This window comes from Prenolepis imparis, unplaced genomic scaffold (assembly GCF_030444845.1).
Source record: "Prenolepis imparis isolate NDT839.2.m4 unplaced genomic scaffold, iyPreImpa1.0 SCAF_4, whole genome shotgun sequence".
In the NCBI taxonomy this organism is placed as follows: domain Eukaryota; kingdom Metazoa; phylum Arthropoda; class Insecta; order Hymenoptera; family Formicidae; genus Prenolepis; species Prenolepis imparis.
Genome location: NW_028141162.1, coordinates 10,311,495 through 10,335,571, shown reverse-complemented (window position 1 = coordinate 10,335,571; position 24,077 = coordinate 10,311,495). Strand labels below are relative to the sequence as shown.

The window sequence follows — 24,077 nt, the reverse complement described above, 5'->3', positions numbered from 1 at the left end:
TCATCGTTTGATACATATATTAGGGAAAAATTGGTTTCAAAATTTTTGTATTAAAAGTGACATGTATGACAGGACACTCTATATGTATGTATAAAATAGGATCTAGTTAAAAAATACCTCATGATCGTTGACCGTATGGTTTTCATCCCGTCGTTTAAAAGCTTTTGGAACTTTCTCGACATAACAACGTCTATTCTGCATCGAAAAAAAATCGAACTAACGAATGTAGACAATGCAGTCTCAATTCAAGCTGCTCAGCGTGAGTTCTTTGTTACGTGTATTCGTGTTAGGTTCTCCTGACGGAATCAAAGAGAGGAAGGAAGAGCATCGCCATTGTAGGGGATCGCCATAGGAATAATAATGCAATTGTGATCCTGAATTCCGAATATGTTCCTCACTCTTTTATCATTTATGGGCTCTTCTTACATATGTATAATACTTATGAAAATAGATATACAAATAAGAGAAATATACAATCTCGTCATGTATAATACTCTTCTCAGACTTAATTCATGCATAATCTTTATGCAGAACGTTTGAGAAATTAATTTTAAGAATTTATTACCGTGTCTCGGAATGCTGAACAATAGTATTTTGAAAGCAAGGAAATTATTCGCGATTTAATTATCACTATCATATATGTCTTTTTCTTTAAGCCATAATTGAATATAATTTAAAGCGGATTGAATCATTACAAATAGCAAAATTATTGTACTTTATCTATTAATTGATGTACGTACGTAATTATAAAGCACTATATAAAACATTCAATCTATCATCACACGAGTCGAGGTGAAAATTATTGTCGAATCCATGCACGAGCTTGGTTTATGTTTACGCTAAACATTCATTCGTTAACGATGTTAATAATTTTGTGTGGATACAGAAACCGTCGAGCACCGCGGATTACAAAGTTATCGTTTGAATGATAAATAAGGTTCACCATTTCACTCGCTACTATACATGACTAACACTGAGGAAATAATTCAGGCTTTAATATCGATCCGTAAGTTTCTCGTCACACAGAGCGACTGATTTGTACATTCTAATTTTGTTCACAAAAAATCATCTTTCTTTCAATTTATCTATTTGAACAATGTAACGCTTGATAGTTGATTTATTAGATCTATTATATATTTAAATTTCTATCGTGGTTTCTGTTTTTTAAAATAGTCCGCAATCGTTCATCGATAATAATTATCGTTAATTTTTCGCGAAGGAAAAGAATTGTTATCGGACAATATGAAAAACGCATATGTCGGATAATTCACGATCTTTGCATGCGAACTCCTTCGTTTGCGTATACACGCGTATACACACCCTCTATTGTTATCGAATCGAAACCAGGTTACTCGGCACAAAATCGCCGGTTTAATAAAAAGTAAGCCAGCGTCTCTCCCCATTTCGGCGCAACGACAATATAATCACGGTCTCCGCCGGTTTTCTTTTTTTGTTACAATCGACTGTTTCGGTAAAACGGATATTACGTAACCTTTATACATTGCACATCCGTCGTCTTCAGCGATTCCCCCGCGTTTTGCGTGACTCGCACGGGAAACTTTCTCCGTTCTCTGCGGACGAGCGGTATAACGAAGATATATACGTACGAAAGATCGCCGATAAATGCGCGCTGTCTCTACCTTATAGTCTCATTAAAATTTTAATGCTTTTATTTTAAATATATATCAAAGAGATACGTAAAAATAGAATTCACATTAAAAATTAGCACAACTGATATAACAAGTAAAATACATTATACATAGAAGATATTTTATACATCATCTTTGTGTATAATGTGAAATATGTTTCTCTTTCGATGAATATATCGATCTATAGTCTAATTTAGAGTTAATGCTCGAGTGTGCGCTAGAAACTGTACCTCACGGCGATTTTCGAAACAACGTTAGTGAAAGGGAGAATCGTGCAAAAATATCCGTCCCTTCGCTCAGCTTCTTGGCGCCGGACTCATTCGTGACGAAGAGCTGCGATCGAGCCAGATGCGACTCGTACATACGTGTCGTCGGATACGTCGGTTCACCAATTGTTACGGAATCGCGCGTCGTCGAGATATGGAACGCGTGGAGGGAGAGATCTCGAGCGAGAAAGAGAGACACTTTGTTCGCGTGCGCGTGCGTGCGGTAACATTTCACATGATGCACTCTCTTTCGTTCGTTTCTCTACATTCTGTTTCTCTCCCTTCTCGCAGTAGATTTCTCTTTCTTTTCTCCTCTCTTTTCACTCCCCGCAACCTAACCCCCTGCGTTAGACCTCGAACTGCGAATGTACGAATACACGTTTGCGCGTGTTTCTCTCTTTTCGACACATTTGCTTCTCTTCTGCTTTTTCTCTCTCTCTCCTTTGCTGTTACTCTTCCTTCGAAATGTATGTGTATATGTGTTTGCTTGCTTGCTTGCTTGCTTGCTCGCGTGCACGTGGAAGTGGTGCCACCCGTCCGTCGAGCGCTGTTGCCATCTCTTCGTCCCTCTCTTCCTCAGCGAGTACCTCGTGTCAGAGCTCCAGCTGAGCGTTCCGCAGCGGTTTTCAACTCAGTCATAAGCTGATATTTCATTTATCGTGTAAGTTTATTGGATGGACATATACCGCGAGTCGCTTGTTATACGAAGAAATTTTCGGAATTCCAAAATTTTTTTCCTGATAGCTAATTGCGGTACATGTCATGAGACACTAGGTTTATTAGACAAGGACAGTATAAATGGAATGCAGGGTAGACATCGTTCTTGTTGTCGTTTTTCAGGCACGTTGTATATAAGCAGAAGGATAGATAAATTTATTTATTTTGAGATAAGTTCTCTAAAAAGTGTGTGTATGTGTGCGAAAGAGAGAGAGAGAGAGAGAGCAGCGATACTAGTTTTATTCTACTATAGATAATGAAAAACTGATTAGAGATTACAAATATTAATTTTAAATTAGTAATAATGAGATTAATCACAATAAAGTAAAACGTATCAATACTTGATGAAAAAATTATTATAATTTTTCGCTTGATTCTGATGTTTAAATTTAATTTTCAATGTCGAAATTTTACTGGTTACGTCGTTTCGAATGCAGCGCATACTTATATTATCGCATGTCTAGCTCCTCGACACGGTAATGCGGTAGTTAGTCTTTTTTTTTAATTAATGTCCATTTCTGCTACGTAGGTAGATATTATTAGATGTGAGACTGGCTCGATTTGAGAAATCATATAACGAGATTGTCAGATTTTCCATAAGATCTCCTTCTGAGTGTTAAGTTTATCTCTGACAAGTTATATCCATCTGTAATCGCAATTTTCTCTTTGATCATTGCAACATGATATATGTATATGTCTCTTCTTTTTTATTTTTATTCATAGAATTTAGATCTTAAGAAATACGGATATATTTTTTATATCGCTATTTTCGCGTTATAAATATCATCACGAACACTTAACTGTTCTTTCAAAATTCTTTCATTCTTACATATGTATGTCGTTTGACGATAAACGTCACGAAAGTATTTCTTTTTGAATTGTAAAAAAATAAGCTATTTTTATAATATTATATAATACGTGTATTATCATAATTTTATTATATAATATTCTTAAAACCTGAAATACTTTTCGTATCTATTCTCAATACATTTTAAGATACATATCTTGAGAAAATATTTTATTTATTATATCTAATTTATTACGTTATATAACACGATTATGTTATATTATGTTATATAAAATATGATTGAATTTTAGGAGTTAAAAGGATACGTGTGTAAAGTCTATTACTAATAGGTAAACATGTACCACAACTCAAAAATTATATATCGTTGACCTAGTTCTTGTTTTTACGTCCCCGCTAGTCGTCTCCCGCGATAGGCGGTCTTAAAGTTGGCGAAATGAGGTTAAACCACCATACAAAAGCCAAACTCATAACCATATGGTGTCTGCGGCAGTGTTTTATGTTCAGGTAGGGTTGGTATCATATATGATTCACATGGTAGCGAATATACCGTCTCGATTCCGTAGCATCCTGCCGGTGGATAAGGTATAAGCAAGCGAGGGGATGATAGAAGAAAGAAAAAGAGGTTTCATGATATGGGGAGGTGCTTAGTTTGACAGTGATCCTCAAATCGTATTACCATTGATTTCTTATACCGAAATTTACATCGTTTTCAAGAAATATTCTGTTAATAAATAATTAATTTGGTTAGCAAAATAACATAAATTTGGGTGTGTAAAGTTGGCTTGTGATATTTCTAAAATATCTTCGATATTGAAAGTATGTTTTTTTATCTCTATATAAAAATTGCAAAACTCTTTCAAAAAATAATCAGGAACTATGTATAACTATTAAACAATTTAAATTTACTCACCTCACGGTTGCTCCTTTGTTGCCCGATGCCTCCCCGGGTCTCTTCCTCGTAGAAGTTTCGAAACTTGCACTCGCGTTATTTTTTTTCGTTCGCGACGCACGGCGACGCCCGGATTTTAGCTATCACAGTCTTCGACGCGTTTCGGTAAAACGCGAGACTCGCGAGAGCTTATTCGCGCGCGAATAAAACCGAAGCTTCATTTTCGCGTCGCCACTTTTTCCAAGACCCACTTTTTGCAGGGGCTTATCGAACGAAGATGATCAAGAGAGCGACGCACTCAAGTCGCCAAAGGACGCAAGCGAGACGAATATTGAGCGAGATTCACGGCCGACGAGATCAATCTCGCGCGTGCCACGCGATCGGATTTATACGATAATTAACCACCAAAGACGCTAATTAATACACTCGTCCTTTCGTGAACTGGCAAGAAGCGCGCGACCATTGATCACGAACAACCGAGTAGCAGGAGTGGAGCTAGACTGGCACTGCCAATTTCAGAACGAGCAACGAGCAGCGACACGCGCGCCACGTCGTAGTGGTGGGGGTATGTAAAGGTCGCGACGTGGGAGCTCGGCGAATCACGTCGCGACTACATACCCCCCCCCCCCCCCCCCCACTACGACGTGGCGCGCGTGTCGCTGTCGCTGCGCGTTCCGAATCTGGCAGTGCCAGTCTAGCTCCACTGCTGCTCCTCGGTTGTTCGTGATTAACGGTCGCGTGTTTCTTGTCGCTCCGCGAAAGAACGATTGTATTAATTAGTATCTTTGGTGGTTAATTATCGTATAAATATGATCACGTCGCGCGTACCAACATCGTAATCGCGCTCGCAAGCGTGAGATTGATCTCGTCGGCCGTGAATCTCGCTCAATATTCGTCTCGCTTGCGTCCTTTGGCGACTTGAGTGCGTCGCGGCGAAGTCGCTCTCTTGATCATCTTCGTTCGATAAGCCCCTGCGAAAAGTGGGTCTTGGAAAAGGCGGCGACTCAAAAATGGAGCTTCGATTTTATTCACGTGCGAATAAGCTCTCGCGAGTCTCGCGTTTTACCGAAACGCGTCGAAGATTGTGATAACTAAAACCCGGGCGTCGCCGCGCGTCGCGAACGAAAAAAAGTAACGCGAGTGCAAGTGTTTCGAAACTTCTACGAGGAGGAGGCCCGGAGAAGCATCGGGCAACAAAGAAGCAACCGTGAGGTGAGTAAATTTAAATTGTTCAATAGTTACATAGTTCCTGATTATTTTTTGAAAGAGTTTTGCAATTTTTATAGAGATAAAAAAACATACTTTCAATATCGAAGATATTTGTAAAATATCAAGTTCTGGTGAAAGACGTTAAAGTTCTGAATCATACTCCATAAGACAAAAAAAAACGTGAAAACCGCATGGCTCTATCTATTATAGTTTCCGAAATATCGATTTATTTCACTTTTTCCACTTTTACTGCGCGTCGGGACATAGAAATTTCTCGTATGGCCCGACGTAAAAGTGGGAAAAAGTGAAAAAAATCGATATCTCGGAAACTATAATAGATAGAACCATGCGGTTTTCATGTTCTTTCTTGTCTTATCAATAACTAATGCTCAAAGCCTGATTATCACAACTTTGAAAAAATTTTTATTTATCGTAACATAGAAATTTTTGGACGTATGTCAAGTTATTGATAAGACAAGAAAAAACGTGGAAACCGCATGGCTCTATCTATTATAGTTTCCGAAATATCGATTTATTTCACTTTTTCCACTTTTACGGCGCGTCGGGACATAGAAATTTCTCGTATGGCCCGACGTAAAAGTGGGAAAAAGTGAAAAAAATCGATATCTCGGAAACTATAATATATAGAGCCATGCGGTTTTCACATTTTTTCTTGTCTTATCAATAACTAATGCTCAAAGCCTGATTATCACAACTTTGAAAACATTTTTATTTATCGTAACAGAAATTTTTCGACTTGACATACGTCGAAAAATTTCTAAGTTCTAAGTAACTCAGAACTCTTAACAGAATTATGATAGCATAACATAGGGGTGCCAACTTAACATAAATTTATGTTTAGATTATCGCATCAAACTCAATCAATGATCAAGCGAAAATAAAAAATAAATGGAAAGCACAAGTTATACAAAAAAGTTATACAAAAAACAGATATATCCCAGTTTATGAAAGATTGTAAAAATAAATCCTTTTTTTATTTGAACTTTTTATTTTTATAGAATAAATTTTGCATAATTATAAAGTCCATACGTTACGCGAATGCGCCTAATGCATCTGGCACGTATCGTCGCACGTATTTCACGTAAAAGCTTGACAGTTTCAATTTATACGCGCGCGATCACACTCGACGTCGTGTGTCATATCACGATCTAGTAATATAGAGATTACGCAAGATAATTTATCTACGAAGATTATTTAACGTGTCACGTTTGTGCGCAAGCGAATATATATTTTAAGAACATTGATTTTTGCCGTTCGAGATGACATGTAGTATTTTTCGATATGTCAAACGATATTCGTCTTTCGAAATTAATCGATGACAACAAAAGATCTCCGAACGCGCGCAGACACTTTTCCGATGCGGTTAAAAAGTTAAGCGGTTACTGTGTATCGTTAGGCATATTCTCGGAGTAGAGTGTCCCCAACACGGTCAGGCAGGTATTTATTGATTTAATGATAGCAGCGCGCCTATAGTTACGCGGTATGATGTAACTCTATAGAATAGAATAGAGTAGAAGAACCAGGGGTTATTGGCACCAGGGATATAAGGGTGGAAGGGACACACGAGGGTTGTGTCGGCTCTCCGACTGCGCTGACATCGGAACGGAGCGAAAACATCAATGACATATATTGTACGCAGACTAAGAGTTTGTATATTTTCACTATGATGCGGATGAAGCTATAAATTTAACGCGACTTGAGATTGAAAAAGATAGTTTCTCTTACAGAGAGAGGGAGAGTATCTGTGTGTGTTTGTACTCTTCTCATCTTACAGAACGATATCTTATTGAGGAAAAAAAAATAAACTGAGATAAATTACACAACTATCTTTTTCAATCTTAAACTATCAATTTCCGGCTTCATTTCGATGACAAAATACTAGTTTTATACATATATACATAGATTGGTACATATGATATGTGTCCTTGATTTGTATCGGTGCACGCGCGAAATGGCGAAATGCATTAATCGATTGAATAGACACTACGCAGAAATTTCGTTTCAAAATTTCGTCAAGTACGAGCAGAGCAAAGAAAATCGAAACGCGAGTAACGCGATAACACGTCCTCGTGTATTTTTTATGATTTTATCATATTACGTAATTTCGCGCACACAGTATCGCATACACATGTAATAAATCGTTAAACAAACCGCACGGATGGATTCTATTTTAGCAGCTGCTATATGCGCGCGCGCTAAATCGTACTCATCGCACGTTCATTTGTATCATATTGAGACGGAAGCAGCGAGAACGAAATAATCTTGGCCATTAGAAACGTTTGATAGGCGAGTGACACATATATTTTTCATGCTGTGTATCACAGCGAGCGTTACAAGCTTGCTCCTTCGTTTAATTCACACATGTGTGCTTATCGATATAAAACGATTGCGTCATTATTGTTTTATAATTTCGCCATTTATTTTAAATGCTAATTTTTTTACATTGTACATCAGTTATACTCCGTCGTAACGAAACGTAATAATTTTTACGATAATATAAAACGTAATACATAAATACATTATCCGCAGACACTACTTGGCTCTTCGTGGATTGCACGTAAATATTTTATATAAAATAACAATGTTTGTCGTCATTCGCTCGAAACATAAACACCGTCGAACAGTCGAGAGTCTCTGGATCTAAATATAAACAAATCCTTTCGCGTAAAGATTCTTTTATCAAACAGTAAGCTTACAATTAGTCGAGTCGTGCGTCGACCAATGAGCGGTAAAAATGTTCTTAGATAGTGCAGAGAGAGTAAATGTGAATAGAAAATACCATGTTCGTGAACATTGTATGTATGTAGAGATATACTAGACTTGTGTGTACGAGGTATCGTTCTTCGGTTGTTATGTGAGTATTAAACGATTAAGTATATCTATAATTACGGAGCTTGTTACTTGGATATTGAACATGGAGGGAATATGCGCTTTATGATAGTGACGTAACTAAGCTTCATGTATATATCGATATCGCAATTGATACATATGTTGCAAAACAATATAACATATATATATATTACACAGATTAAGGATTAAATCATCGATATCGAATACATCATTATGGAAGTGCTTATTAATCGCCGTTTGTATTTCATTTTTTACTCTATTGCACAATCCATCGCAATATCTTGCTAACCAATGTTTAAAGACAAAAAATTATTTAATGTCCAGTCGTATCTCCAAATTATTACGGAATGCGGAGTTATTATAGAGTAATTATAAAAAAAAAAAAATAATATTTCCTTCACCTCTTTATTTCTTTTTCCAAATGCTAACTCTCAAGTTTTATTTGCATTTTTAAACGTTTTCTAATGTTGACTGAATGAGAACTGCTAGCGAAATAGAGAGAGCCTGCGATGCGCTCGTGTCGCTGAGGGGAAATTAGATTTGCCTGTTTAATTTCGTTCTCCAAGCATGCGTAACTCCGGGTACCAAATTGACTTCGGCGCGGCCTATCTGTCGGGATAGATCTCCGAATCCGCGGTTTCTTTGGACAGCATCGCGGCTAGATCGAGATGAGTTTCTCTTCGCGCTGTCATGATGCATCGATATCAATAGTAAATTGAAACGTAATTTAGATTTCAAGATTTCGCCTCAAATTCTATCTCGTTCGCATTTACACTGATGGTAAATTGAATCCTATGAAATTATAGATTTCAATTTTCAACGAGAGCTTCATAATTTTATCTATTATATATCTATTTATAAATCATAGATACGCAACGGACTTAACAATGTCAAGTTAACAGCTCGATTATGTGTGTTTCGACAATCGAAAAATGAAAATATCAAAAGAGAGTTAAGCACCACACAATACCTCTTGTGTGTTCCCTTATCTCTTTTTGTATTTCTACTCTTCCAATCAATTCGAATCAATGTACAATAACGCGGAGGTAATATTCAGATAAATCGAGTCTAATCGATCCTAACGTGCATAGGTAGATATGCGACTGTTTCGCGGAAATATCGAGCTTTAAATAGCAGAAATCTATTGCATATGCATCAAAATGTATAATATAAATACGAAATGCGTCAGTTATACATCGATAATACATTTTATTTGAATAGAGAGTTATTTATAGTTTCAATGAAACAAAGAGTTATATTGAATAAAGAGAAGGATTATAAATTACGGTTGAATTTATTATTGAATCACTGAATAATTACTAGTTTCATAGTCATCGTGCGAAATATTATGACACGTACGATAAACGCACAGCGGCCTGCCATCAAAACAAATTCACGCTACTTAGCTACGTAAGTGGGAGATCGTGATAAAGGATATTGGTGATCGTGGGTTGTCGCGAGGTGGAAGGGAGACAGGGTGGGGTGGGTAAGGAAGCCAGGAGGAGAAGGAGAAGACCGGTAAAACGAGGAGTACGAAGGGATGCTACGTCAGGGTAGGTCGCTCGATATTGACCACCCCATACACCTACGGACTTTTCTCGCTTTCGCTCATTACTCCCACGATTCATTTCCTGCTTACTGCGAATATACCATGTTAATTTCGATATTTCAATATTTTTTCGTTTAACTTATTTTTATAAAATTATATAAGTACGAGTTGATATAAATGTGTTAAATGTTAAGTCGTAGTATTAGTAATATTCTAATTGAAAAGATGCGATATTTATGTTTTTGTTATATTTTTCTGTTTCAGGTGAGTACTCGCAACACTTTGATCTTGATATATTGTATAACTTCTGATCACGTTGATGCGTATAATGTAAGTAAATAATGAATGAAATAATTTATATTATATTTCTATACACACACATATTGTTCACGAGTTTAATCGTGTTCATAAAATATTAATATTCTATAAATATTGAGAAAGAGAGAAAGAGAGAGAGGTAGAGAGAGAAAAGATTAGAAATTTTTCATATTTTATAAATATTGATTTCAATGTGATTTTTGCAAAACGTATTATACAACATGTATGATGATATGAACGCAGAAAATCGAAATTGATCGCTTATCGTGACTTGCGTTTCACACTTCATGTGCAAATAGCAAGCATTTATGCGACATCGCAATTATTTGAAAAATAGATACGATACCGATTATAGCGCGCAATTAAATAACATAAAGATAAAAATCAATTACTAGAAGTTACAGATAATATTCGCATTAAATAAGTATTCCTTTTATATATATATATATATTTAGTTCTCATACGAGAAAAAAACACAATACCCTTCGATTAACTAATTAGATATAATTGTTGCCTAAATTACTAAATTATATTAATTTATTTGATATACATAGTTGGTCGTTGCTCATATATAGTATGAAAATTATTTGATTTCACTTTACTTGATGGATCATCTGATTTCACTGAGAACAATAAACATTTCGCTTATTTGCTCGTAATAATTCGATCGCAACGTTATGCAACATTGGTTAAGAGACGGTGCGGGTCTTTTCGCGCGTTAGTAACGTGTTGTATAGGTAGATACAGTGACGAGAGAGTATACAATCGTACGGCATGCGACAAATCCAGCGGTTGACAACCACTGGCAAGCAGGAGGCAGCTGAACGGACAAAGAGCGAACGGTTATTGCAGGAGGACATTGCAGACTCGATGCCGACAGTCCCCCCTCTCTCTTCCTTTTGTCTTGCTCCTCGTTCCTCTACCAACGTATATCCATCGTGTATCCCTTGCATCTCTAAATCTACTAGAAGCTACCTTAGATACCTATCTACCAACTCTTCCTGACACCATCGTCATGGCGTGGCGAAACTTTTCTGGAATTCTTATGCCCGATGTTTTTCTGCCAGTCGGATTCTTGATCACTTCTAGCCTTCTGGATAGAATTTGACGTTCTTAAATGGTTCTTTTCGTTTGATTTTCAATCCCTTATAAGTCTGCATACAATACCTTACGCTTACCTTACGGACAGTCATACTGCGCATATGTATTTAGTTTAGCACATCTCCCACTTTCTTTATAGAAAAAAAATTTCTTTTGGCTAAGCAGGGAATGTATAAAAGTTTTAGTTGTACTGTCTTAAGAACATAAATGGGCGCTTGATTATATAATTTATTCATCAGATTTATGTGTTATATGAAAAAATTAAATATAAACAGATGTGTTTTCGGGTAAGAATTACGCTGCGGATTTTTTTTTCGAGTTGTCAGTCTTAAAAAAAGTAATGTTCTTGACAGAAAAATGGATAGTTGAGAATTATATTCGAATTATATTATGACATAGCACGCACTATAGATATATACAAAGTCCAAATTATTCATGCTCATAATCTGTTTATCTGATTATCATCATAAGATAAGGACAGTTGTATGTATGAGTAAAATTATTTTGAAAACTAAAATTGAAAATAGAAAGCACATTTTAATGACATATTAAACATATTCAAAATGCGACTATTTTTAGGCTATTAAAAAAATTTAATAAATTTTTTATTAAAAGACATATAGGATATCTCTCATTTTTTAATTTCCACGCGATTATTTCCAAAGCTGCTGGTTATATTAAAAAAAAGTTTTAGATAAAATTTTGCAAGTTATAAAACCTAATAATGTGTAAAAAAAATGATATTGAATAGTATAGAAGAAATCCAAAAAGAAGAATTTATTCTATATATATATTTCAAAGGAAATATTCTTAACGCAAATTTGTTTAAAATAGATACACTTCAAAAATTTCAAAATTTTTTTTATTTTAAATTATGAAATTACTTGTAGATAGATGGGTGAATTATGAATGATACATTTTTTCAATAAACCTATTATCTTTTATATCTATATCTAAAAATCTACATCGAAAAATATTAACGCACAAAATTATCGAAATATAAAAATATTTCATTTTTTTAATTTTCTCATACATTCTGATGTAAAAACATGAAATATTTTATAAAGAATATTTATTTTTATTTTAATTTCATTAGAATGCTTTTTACTTCCAGAATGATGAAAAGAATCGATTTAAATAAAATTTTTTTACAATAACGTGGTAGCTTAATCTTGAACTATCTAGCCCTTCGTAACTTTATAATATTAGTAAATTTGCTAAAAAAATAATGCCCCACATTTTCTCAAAAAGTATTTGTTCAACAGGTTTGAAATTTAGTCATAATATACATGGATGTTTTCTTACATAGGTATATTATTTTTTTACATATAATCTTTATCAACTTGTACAGCCTTTATTGTATCAGTTCTGTTACTGTACGCTTCTTGTCCTGTTCACGTATGCCATGTATTCTCACTATTTGAATCGCGTGCGCTCATCATCTTCAAATCTTATCCCGTGCATCTTTAAGTTGATAGGGTTTATGTGTAAATAATAATATATGTAAAAGAAAACATGTATATTGTGAATAAATTTCAAATCTTTTAATAAATACTTTCTGAGAAAAAAAATATGGGGCATATTTTCTGAATAAAAAATAATAGTTGGAGCAAAATAATTACTTTTAAAAGCAAAAAATAGCAAAAATTAGCAAATTAATTCTACATATAATTTATTGTATTTTGATATAATTTCGCTTAATTAGCTTAATATATCTATATATGGCTGCGGTCAAAAATGCACTACGAATGCTTTGAAACATCATTCTATCTTTGTTCTACATTTCAGAAGAATAAAGATAGAATGATGTTTTGAAGCATTCGTAGCGCATTCTTGACCGCAACCTAAAACATGTATTAATTAGTTGATAACTGGATATACCGATAGTTATCATTCGAAATTTTTATATACGTAGGGGGCTATTTAAAGAGAACGCCAAGTGGTGGGAGTATACGCATTTTTTCCGGAGACTGGACGTTTCCCTTTCCATAGAAAGACTTTTACCTGCTGTGCAAAAATCTTTGTTTGTGTGTGTGTGTGTGTGTGCACAATAGTTGTGCACAAGTATCGCTTTTCTTGTCTCTAGAAAAATTTCAATAACTTGGTTACTAGTTTTAGGCCAATGATGTGCTAAGGAATTTAGTTAATTTTGTCGACATTCTTTTTAAGCGTCAGTTCTCGAGAAAAAGAAGTAAGGAAAAGACCGGTTTCCGAATGAAGCGTGGTTAGGAACATTTGAAGAAGTGATTAATGCGAATAAAAAATCGATTAAATGAGTGATTATCGGGTGTGTGACATTTTTTCGACACGATAATTAACGATTGATGATCGAATACATTTTCATGTTTTATACATCATATGAATCATGATCGTCTCGCGATTTTTTTTTGTTTTTTTAAATAAAGTGAAAGTATCGTGACTGTCTAACGAAGGTAGAATACAAACTTCAATTTCTCGAAGAAGATCGTGAGCGACCGAGATTACTTTCACCCCCCGCCGTTATCACTAGAATCGATCCGTGTGCGCCCTGCTTTCTCACACGATGCGACACTTAGCTTCGACGTATTATAAGAAGCTAAAGAAGGAGGTAAATTTTCTTTTATTCATTTTTATAATGATAGAATCCATTACATCTGCTATAAACTTATTCAGGGAGTGTGAGAACGGGGAAGAGGCTTAATCATTAGAACATTAGAACTCTTAAGGATTCTCTACGAAATTATAATAATACGCATAATATTTGAATTTCAAAAATAGTAAGAAAAAATTAAGACGAATGCGACAAAATCTATGTGTAATTTTAAATTTCATGCTACTATCACCCGCGCTATCATATGTTCCATTAGAGATATCTTTTTCTTCTTCTTCTCTCTATCCGTTCATTCTTGTTTTTCTTTCTCGCGAGTAGCCAATCTTTCCGAGACGCTTAATTCAAGGTGACGGTCGATCGATGAAGACACAACTACGTGCTCGAGACGGGCTCAAATTAAACATCCGTCGATATTTCTCCTCCCGCGCTGATCAATTTTGTGGTTTTTGCGTTCATCGTAAACACCCGTATCATCTCGTCCACGCCCGTTCCCTTCTCGCTTATTTGTCCGTGCTGGGCCGCGTAATCGTTCAGCGCGTGTATAGGGATAGGGATACTTAAATTTATTAAGATGTTATTACTATTCGGTATTGTTTTCCGATACTTGCTTAATTACATCAAAAATAAAAAGGTCGCACAATTTATTATATAATTAATTTTTCAATTTTATTTTTATATGAGAATTTATCAATAAAAATATTTGATACAGATATCAAAACATTATCATCTAATTAATCAAAAATGGGCTATTAGTTTTTTGAAACATTATTAATTATTGTAAAGTATCAATACTTCTATCCATTTTCGAACATTCTCTGAGCACTAAAGTGGCGTAGCTGCTCATGGACAGAAACCATGTTGAAACGCGTTACCATGGCATGCTGCCCTTTGTTTGATGAATTTTTGTATGCTGTTCAAATCCTCAAGTATTTAGTCAATTAGATTCATAAAACTTATCACTTGTTTGTGCAAGATTGAATCCTTCAATCGATGTCACGTAAGAAATTAACTAGGCAACTTTTAAGCCAATTCGAATTGACTCGAATTTCGAGTTACATATATCTCTCATTCATAATGGAATATGTGAATATGGCATCGGCAATCGGCAGTCGAAACGAAGGATTGATTGTGAGTTGTGAAAGTGCCCTAAACATTCTTACCTGAGAAACATTTCAAAACTTTTAATATTTTCGATAATGTAAAATATGGAAATTTCAAGATGTTTTTGGGTAGAAATGTTTAGGACACTTTCACAGTTTAATGCTTTGTTTCGATTGTCAACGACGCCATTTCGTTTATACGAACGAGCGATTTGTAATAAGTGTGTCGAAGTAGATATGCTAAGCGAGAAACTCTGGTTTACTTGTGAATAGAACGCCTCGAAGGCAGTTAGAGTATAGGATACTACTATTCTACAACACTCGACAGTGAACGCAGATAAACTCGCATTAAATGCACAGTGGTCCGTAATAACAGATTGCACAATCGATCGAAGAGCGAGCTCCTAGAGTTTCCGCATCGCGTGAAATGCATACTTTTGACTAACGCAACTATCGCGCACGTGTCACGACTTGAGTTTTGTAAAAATCTCTGGAACGCGCAAATTACGACGTGTCATATATTGATCGAAGATTAATTACGTTATCACGTAGCTTTAAAAAATTTTATCTTTAATCACTCAATGATCCAATAACACGATAGAAAAAAAATACTTCGCAATATTTAAACTTACAGTTTGAAATGGGACAATTATGAAAATAATTTGTAAGAGCGATGTATTAATTATTCGAGTTTAGTAATGAGATACATATGTTTAAAATCCCTCTCTTTTGAAATAGTAGTCATTAAGTTATGACTAATGGCTCTTCACAAACATTTTTTTCCGGTACGATAGAATCATTTAATGTGAAAACTGTCGTTTTTATCGAGTTGGAGGATGAGCTGTATGTTAATATGCGATGCACGTGAGTAAAAGTATATAGTTAGGTCAGTTTTTCCGAGAATAGAAATGTCGAATCTCCGTTGGACAACAGGTTCTTGTGATCACGTGAATGCGTGACGCATAATGAATGTAGATATTCTCGACTAATGATCGATGAAAGGCATTGGATGAAGGAGAGTTTCGATCATTTCTTTTTTTTCGTTGGGGTTAGAAGGAGGGGGCGAAAAAAGGAACGTGTGCCACGTGCGAAAATACCTTTGCAATGAAGAAACTCGCCTTTTTCGCCAATTATCGTGACAGTGACACACTTCGGGCAAACGAGTTTTCCCAGCTATTTTAATCGAGAGGGAACGTCATTTAATCGGTTTTCCACTTCTTACTCTTTGCGATCGTCGAGCGCGCGTGCGATGCATCGTGATTTTGCGTTTCTTACTTAGGATCTGAACATATCGTTGCACTCGTATGTATTAGCGATCGAATAAAAATAGAATTTGATTATGACGCATAAAAATATTTCAAATGATGGAGCATTAAAAATTAAATATAATTAAAGCACAAATTTTTCTTGCTCTTTAAATTTGAATGACTTCTAATCTCACATGCTTTGGTTCCCTGTTTTTGGTTCGTGTTTTATCTTTTCATTTTCGACTTCGATCTCTTTCTCTTTCACGAAGAATTAAACGATGAATCGATGTTCGCCGGCTATATGATACTTTCGTCCCGGTTTTCCTCGTTTAACTCCTACTGTTGTTAGCACAATTAGATTGAACGAGAGATTAGGCATCGTAGACGAGCAATTAACTTAAATTATCTTAAATTATATTGATTGAATTACACGAGACCGATCGGGCGAATCGCGGGGTTTTAATTGCGCGTGTCATGTCCCAAAGTCAAAGGTTCGCTTCTGAAACGAGCGTGTCGAATCCATTTCTGCTCGGTAATGACAACTATATAATTCGACGACGCGTTCGACGCGCCGATTACGCGGCTCGGAGTCGCGAGCCCGGGCTTATCACTGCCGCCGCCGCGCCGTGACGCATGTATGTATCGCGCGCGCGCGACGTTGCGGCATTAATTAGCCGACCGGAGCGAAGACAACTGGCCAGCAAGGTCGCATTCGCTCGCCGGTGCTCTGGACCCTCTTCGACGACAGCTGACAGCCGACGTGCGTGATCCGGGTAGTACACACCTCTCGGTATTAATCGCACTACAAACGTTTCCTGTGTGCAGCGGTGCTCAAATCGCGGCAATGTGTTAAGGCGCGTATAATCTCGGAAAATAGGGACTTTTTGTTCTGCACGTTAAAAGAGGAAAAATGTCCAACGGTTCGTATCGCTCGCGACTGTTGTTCTAGGTAAGATAACAATCGGCTTCTCTCTCTTTTTCCGTCTCGATCGGCGATGTTAACTCGTATTTGATTCTTATCATTTGTAATAAGAACGAACCTATTTTGGTAACAAAACCGTCCAATTTATCACGAGTCAATAAAAGATTTCTTTTTAAGATTACGTTCACAAAAGATTACGTTCTATTTATTTAAAATAACATATACAAAGATAGAGCCCTTCAGGAATGTGATATAAATTGACAAATATATAAAGTTACAAATACATCAGTTGTATAATTCTTTCGAAATGGCATAAATTTTTTAAAATTCACTTGATGGCTCAATTTTTTTTATATCACGAGAGCTCTCGATTATTATTTACGAAAAAAGTCGCCTAGAAATCGAACTCGATATACATAGACGGAGATTAGAAATTGACATTTTCTACTCTGCGGAGTGTGTAACAGGTAATTAACTCTCGCACAAAGTGTTTGTAAGGAGGGAAATCCAAGACACGATGTGGAAGAAGCGAGAGAAAGAGAGAGACGGAAAGACAGAGAGAACGTTATTAAATGAATTACACGTTGGGCAAGGTAACATCGCATCCTATCGTAAGCGAACTCGCGCGTCTCGATGGCTGCGCGTATATGCGCGTAACGCGAAACCACCATTATCCTTAAAAAGGGATTCTTCCGTTTGAAAAGCCTGCGAAAGAGAGCAGCAATACGTTCGCACTTCACCAAAGGATCCAAAGATTATTTACTGCGGAACGAATTCGTGAACAATACGAATTGTTTCTTATCAACTATAGGAAAATAAATGACACTTTTGAATGAACGACACTCGACAAAAATGAAAGTATTTTTACAGAAAGCTAAGCGTTCATAGAAAAATTTATATACATATATAATATATATAATATACACTATTACGATTAATTTGAGACTTTAATTCTTTTAATGTGTAATAAGTATAAAAATAAAAAAGGTAAATTTAGATATCAAACAATTTGCAAGAATTTAAAATAAGAATAAAAAGAATTTTACCGATACATCTATTATTGCAAATTATATTATAATTATCAGAGAAAAAAGGTTTATTCCTAATACCTTTATCTAATACCTTTAATACCTTTTATCTTATATATATTTATATATTTAAATATTTGATATAATTTTCATAAATACATTACCTTAAACTTTTTTAAAATAATTCAACACTCACCAATTTGATGTGCGGAATTGCAGACAATGTTAATCTGTAAAATATAGACGTACAAATATTATATATAAAACAATTATTAAAATATTTAAATCATTTATAATATTTCAAATCATTTTTTGAAATATTAAAATTAATATTTAAATTTTCAAATTAATTTTAACATTTCAAAAAATGATTATATTAGGCGCATAGTTAACTTTTTTATTCGTACTTAAAGATATTCAAAAACTATATAATTTGCAAAGAAATACTTTTTAAAGAAAGATAGAAATAATTATAAAAAATATTAAAATTAAAATATTTTACTATTTACTTTTACTATTAAATATTTTAAAAGAATTTAGTTACGCATTACATAAATAATTAAATCTATATATCTTTTAAATATAATACAACGTAGAAATTGTATTTTACACATATACAAATATTTATTATTATTAAATTATTTAAAAAATTGTTATATTTATTATTAAATATTCTAAGCATTTAAAAATATAAAATCTAGGATATTTTACATTCATTATTATACAACAATGTAAAATATGGATCATTACCGCGAAGATAAATGGATAATCTCGCAAATAACAAATGAAAGTTAAATAAATTATAAATTATATTTACCCTATCGTTGCTATTCCGTTGCCCGGGCCTCCGACCTCTCTCTCTCCACACCGTTCCGTTGAATTTTTCGAAACACTTGCACTCGCGTTACTTTTTTCTGTTTGCGACGCGGGACGACGTCCGGATTTTAGATATCACATTTCCACGCGTTTCGATAAAACGCGAGAATCGCGAACCGGAAATGCACCTAGCAACAGACATGCTTGTGCCAGTTCCGGGACGCGCAGCACGCCAAGGTCGTAGTGGTAGAAGTCGCGGTGTACGTGCAAACTCGGAGCTCGGCTCGACTCGGCTCGACTCGGCTCGACTCGGCTCGACTCGGAGCTCGTCTCGGCTCGGCGGCCCGAGCATCCCCACCACTACGACCTTGGCGATCGTCGAGACGTGTTGCGCATTCCGTAACTGGCAGTGCTACTGTTACAAGGTGTTTTCGATTGTTCGAGATCAATGTTTACGTGCTCATCGCCGGTCCGCGACAGTACGAGTGTGAGTTTAGTATTTTTACGTGCTTAATTGTCGTACAAATCCGATCACGTCGCGAAATCGTGTACGACATCGTGATCGCGATTGCACGGGCGAGTCCGTTACGCGACGCGACGCGACGCCATTTCATGAGCGAGTCTTCTCTGTACACGGGCGGATCGAATTACCGTTGCGCTTTTCACGCGAATTTCCCGAGTTTTTCGGCGTTGTCGATCCGATTTCTACGTCGTTGAATTGTGATATATAAAACATAGTGAAATGTAGTGCCCATTTCTTGGAATATCGGCGACTCTGAGTGCGTCGTGAAGTAGTCGCCGCATCATCGTCGTTCGATGAAGCCTTCCGATAAGTGCCTTGAAAAAAACGGCGACGCGAAAACAGAGCATCGGTTTTATTCGCGCACGAATAAGCTCTCGCGATTCTCGCGTTTTATCGAAACGCGTCGGAAATGTGATATCTAAAATCCGGACGTCGCCCCGCGTCGCGAACGGAAAAAAGTAACGCGAGTGCAAGTGTTTCGAAAAATTCAACGGAACGACGTGAAGAGAGAGAGAGAGAGAGAGAGAGAGAGTGAGAGTGAGAGTGAGAGTGAGAGGTCGGATGCCCGGGGAGGCATCGGGCAACGGCGTAGCAATGATAGGGTAAATATAATTTATAATTTATTTAACTTTCATTTGTTATTTGTGTGATTATCCATTTATCTTCGCGGTAATGATCCACATTTTACATTGTTGTATAATAATAAATGTAAAATATCCTAGATTTTATATTTCGAAATATTTAGAATATTTAATAATAAATATAATAATTTTTAATAATAAATATTTGTATATGTGTAAAATACAATTTCTACATTGTATTATATTTAAAAGATGTATAGATTTAATTATTTATGTAATGCGTAACTAAATTTTTTAAAAATATTTAATAGTAAAAGTAAATAGTAAAATATTTTAATTTAAATATTTTTTATAATTATTTCTATCTTTCTTTAAAAAATATTTCTTTGCAAATTATATAGTTTTTGAATATCTTTAAGTACGAATAAAAAAGTTAACTATGCGCCTAATACTTAATAATCATTTTTTGAAATGTTAAAATTAATTTGAAAATTTAATTAATTGTAATATTTCAAAAAATGATTTGAAATATAAATGACTTAAATATTTTAATTGTTTTATATAATATTTATACGTCTATATTTTACAGATTAACATTGTCTACAATTCCGCACATTAAATTGGTGAGTGTCGAATTATTTAAAAAAATTTTAAGGTAATGTATTTGTGAAAATTATATCAAATATTTACATATATAAATATATATAAGATAAAAGGTATTAAAGGTATTAGATAAAGGTATTAGGAATAAACCTTTTTTCTCTGATAATTATAATATAATTTGCGATAATAGATGTATCGGTAAAATTCTTTTTATTCTTATTTTAATTCTTGCAAATTGTTTGATATCTAAATTTACCTTTTTTTATTTTTATACTTATACACATTAAAAAAATTAATGTCAAATTAATCGTAATATTATATATAAATATATATTATATATATCACAAATTCATTATCTTGAAATAAATGAATTAAGATAAATTACAAATAAGATAAATTATTGTATATATGTGTGTTTAATTTCTGAATGTGTATCATAAGAGATTTTTTCAACGTGCATATGCTATAAATATAAAAAATAAGAAATGTTTATTAGTTATTTTATAACACATTTCATAGAAATTAACGCTTTAATCTGATTTCTGTCCAAAAATATCAATCGAGTTTGAATAAACTTTATATTATTTTTTTTTAAATATTCTTTTTAATGTATAATATGTCATAATAAGAAATAATACTTTACACTCGATTAATATTTTTGACAGTTATCAACTAATTTTTGTCAAAAAATATTAATCAAAGATATGGTATTATAATATATTATTTACATTATATATAATGTGTATCATAAGAGATTTTTTCAACGTGCATATGCTATAAATATAAAAAATAAGAAATGTTTATTAGTTATTTTATAACACATTTCAATTAATTTAATAGAACGCGCGTTAATAATTAAATTATATCTATTTTTATAATGCGCTAATTTTATTTTTTCTCCAAATTTATTTATGCAAGTTTATCGATAACTTGACTTCAATAAAGTTTATTAAAAATAAAATTAAAATATATATATATAATAAATATATAATAAATATATATATATATATATTTTTTAATTTTATTTTTAATAAACTTTATTGAAGTCAAGTTATCGATAAACTTGCATAAATAAATTTGGAGAAAAAATTAGCGCATTATAAAAATAGATATAATTTAATTATTAACGCGCGTTCTATTAAATTAATTGAAATGTGTTATAAAATAACTAATAAACATTTCTTATTTTTTATATTTATAGCATATGCACGTTGAAAAAATCTCTTATGATACACATTATATATAATGTAAATAATATATTATAATACCATATCTTTGATTAATATTTTTTGACAAAAATTAGTTGATAACTGTCAAAAATATTAATCGAGTGTAAAGTATTATTTCTTATTATGACATATTATACATTAAAAAGAATATTAAAAAAAAAATAATATAAAGTTTATTCAAACTCGATTGATATTTTTGGACAGAAATCAGATTAAAGCGTTAATTTCTAATTAAATTTTAAAATAAAAATATATATTATAAGAATTAAAATAATAATGTTATAAATAATATGTTATAACACTTTAAACTCGATTAATATTTTTGACAGTTATCAACTGAATTCTGTCAAAAAATATTAATGGAGGATAAAATATTATACAACATATTATTTACAACATATTGTTATTTTACATTTTATAACATATTATTATTTTGAAATTTAATTAGCAAATTAACACTTTATTAATCTTTTATGACACAAATCAGCTGATTAAAACGCTAATTTGTTAATTAAATTTTAAAATAATAGTATGCAATAAAAATTATAAAATAATATGTTTTAAATAAAATGTTACAGTACTTTAAACTTGATTAATATCTTTTGACAGCTATCAGCTGATTTCTGTCAAAAAATATTCGAGTTTAAAGTATTATAACATATATTTGTAATATTATTATTTTAATTTTTATAACATTTTTATTTTAAAATTTGATTAGCAAATTAACGCTTTAATCAGTTGATTTCTGTCAAAAAATATTAATCAAGTTTAAACAAACTTTATATAAACATTTCATTCTTTTTTATATAAAATTGAGGAATGGGGCGCGCGTAGCGCGCGCTGTGTTCTAGTATTTCAAAAAGCATACAAGCTGTATTTACAGACACAAGGACTCAATTCCATATAGAAGCTCTAGAAAGAAAATTATATCTTTCATGTGTCTTTATTTTGTCTATGTGTGTGTGTACATATATATTTCAAATTTGAATCTTAAGATTCGCTGTGAGCAATAGAATTTACGGAAAAAAATTCTTTTTCTAAAATAGTTAGGACTGAACTCCTTGATAAATATTGATATTGACGAAACGAATTTATACCTACTACCAATTGTTTCTTATAAATTTGCCTAGGAAGACGAACGTTTCCCAAAAATAAAAAAATTAGGAGAGAAAGCTCTGTACTTTTTCAAATTTAGATTTTTTGGATTAAAAAAATTACAGTAGATTCTCGACTGTGAAATCATCAAACTTTAGCAGGTTTTTTACAGTATAATAATTGATTTAGAATAGTAGAAGATAGACTAGACTAGAGAGGTTCTTTCTCTCTCTATAGTATGTATTCGTATAAATTTTTATTTTTAACGCTTGATTTATTATATCATGAGAGAAGCATCACTATTGAAATTTTCGTAAGAGTTACTTTTATATTGCATCTTATGTAGTGTTGAATCAAAAGTTTTTTGTATTATTTATAGTTTTATTTCCTTGTCATTAAAAGTGAAATGTATAGAAATGTTGAGTTGATAAACTATATTAATGATTTATCGTACGCATATATATTTACAAAATATATTTAAAAGGCGATTAGTCATTTGGAGAAAAATATTCATATAATAAAACAGATTATCATGGACATCAAATCACGAATGAGTGATTTTCCGTTTGCTAATTAACTAATTGTTTTAAAGTGTCACAATCTTTGCACATGCGATAATACGGAATTAATGTAACGAAAGTAATTCTCGTCGATGCAGCGGTTTGAAATTCCATCAACGGAAACCGGGTCAGGAGGAGATTCTAAAAGTTTCAAACCTGTTATGCAATTCACGTATTAAAATATCAAATATGTTTTATTCATGTCGCTTGCCAGGTTACGATCGAAGTCATATGAAATATAGAAAGATATAAAAGAAAAACTCACATATTATATATCGAACTTCTGAGATTTATGCACGCATGTGCTCTAATGCGTATTTTTTAAATCTTTAGTTTCTATCGAGCTCTTCTAAAAAATAAGAATAAAACAAAAAAATGTTTGCTTCTATATATTAATTTATTAATT

At 33.4% G+C, this 24,077-nt stretch overlaps 2 protein-coding genes across 5 annotated transcripts in view; one reads left to right on the top strand and one right to left on the bottom strand.

The window, feature by feature from the left end:
- Positions 1-24,077, top strand: part of Mam (neurogenic protein mastermind) — a 160,270-nt gene that overhangs the window by 12,189 nt on the left and 124,004 nt on the right. The gene's annotated exons all lie outside the window — the stretch shown is intronic.
- The window catches only part of Elp4 (Elongator complex protein 4), a 137,303-nt gene that overhangs the window by 14,853 nt on the left and 98,373 nt on the right, over positions 1-24,077 (bottom strand). The window contains exon 1 of one of the 2 annotated variants that reach the window (XM_083036058.1): positions 4,351-4,577. The exons of the other annotated variant lie outside the window; for it this stretch is intronic. The gene's annotated coding sequence lies outside the window, so the exon portion shown is untranslated. Of the gene's footprint in view, positions 1-4,350; positions 4,578-24,077 lie in introns of those variants that run through there. 2 annotated transcript variants of the gene reach the window in all.